Source organism: Meleagris gallopavo, chromosome Z (assembly GCF_000146605.3).
Source record: "Meleagris gallopavo isolate NT-WF06-2002-E0010 breed Aviagen turkey brand Nicholas breeding stock chromosome Z, Turkey_5.1, whole genome shotgun sequence".
NCBI classification, from domain to species: domain Eukaryota; kingdom Metazoa; phylum Chordata; class Aves; order Galliformes; family Phasianidae; genus Meleagris; species Meleagris gallopavo.
This window is the reverse complement of record NC_015041.2, coordinates 32,636,109-32,636,649: the sequence shown is the minus strand read 5'-3', so window position 1 is coordinate 32,636,649 and position 541 is coordinate 32,636,109. Positions and strand designations below refer to the sequence as shown.

The 541-nt window shown below is 39.2% G+C and overlaps 1 protein-coding gene across 1 annotated transcript in view; it reads right to left on the bottom strand.

The window, feature by feature from the left end:
- Window positions 1-541, bottom strand: part of LOC104915076 (sarcoplasmic reticulum histidine-rich calcium-binding protein-like) — a 260,268-nt gene that overhangs the window by 207,898 nt on the left and 51,829 nt on the right. The gene's annotated exons all lie outside the window — the stretch shown is intronic.

Below are 541 nucleotides of genomic sequence, written 5' to 3'. Positions count from 1 at the left end.
ACCGTGGACAGTGCATTGCAACAGAACAAAATTAATACTGGTTTAGTATTTAAGTAGCTTGTATTGATTTCTCAGATAAAAAAGACAGTAAATACCTAATTTACTTGTGGAAATTTTCAAAGACAGAAAAGGGAAGTTCAATAATTAATCCCTATCAAGTTTCCAGCTTTCCTTTGTACCTTTGAAAATTTTAAATTTTAAATATGAGTAAAATGGAGTACTGCCAAAGAATTACCAGTCCTATAGTATCAGTACTGCCTAGTCTTCTTCCAATCCTACTGCTGTCAGTCCTCTTAAGATCCTTGAAAACAGGCTCAGGGAGCATAGAATCATAGAAACACAAGGTTGGAAAGGACCTACAAGATCATCTAGTCCAACTGTCCTCCCATTACCATTGCTACCACAAGCTACTAAACCATATCTCGTAGCTCCTCATCCAGATGCTTCTTGAACACTGCCAAGGACGGCAACTCCACCACCTCCCTAGGCAGCCATTCCAGTGCCTGACCACTCTGAGAGAAAAAGTTTTTCCTCATGTCTA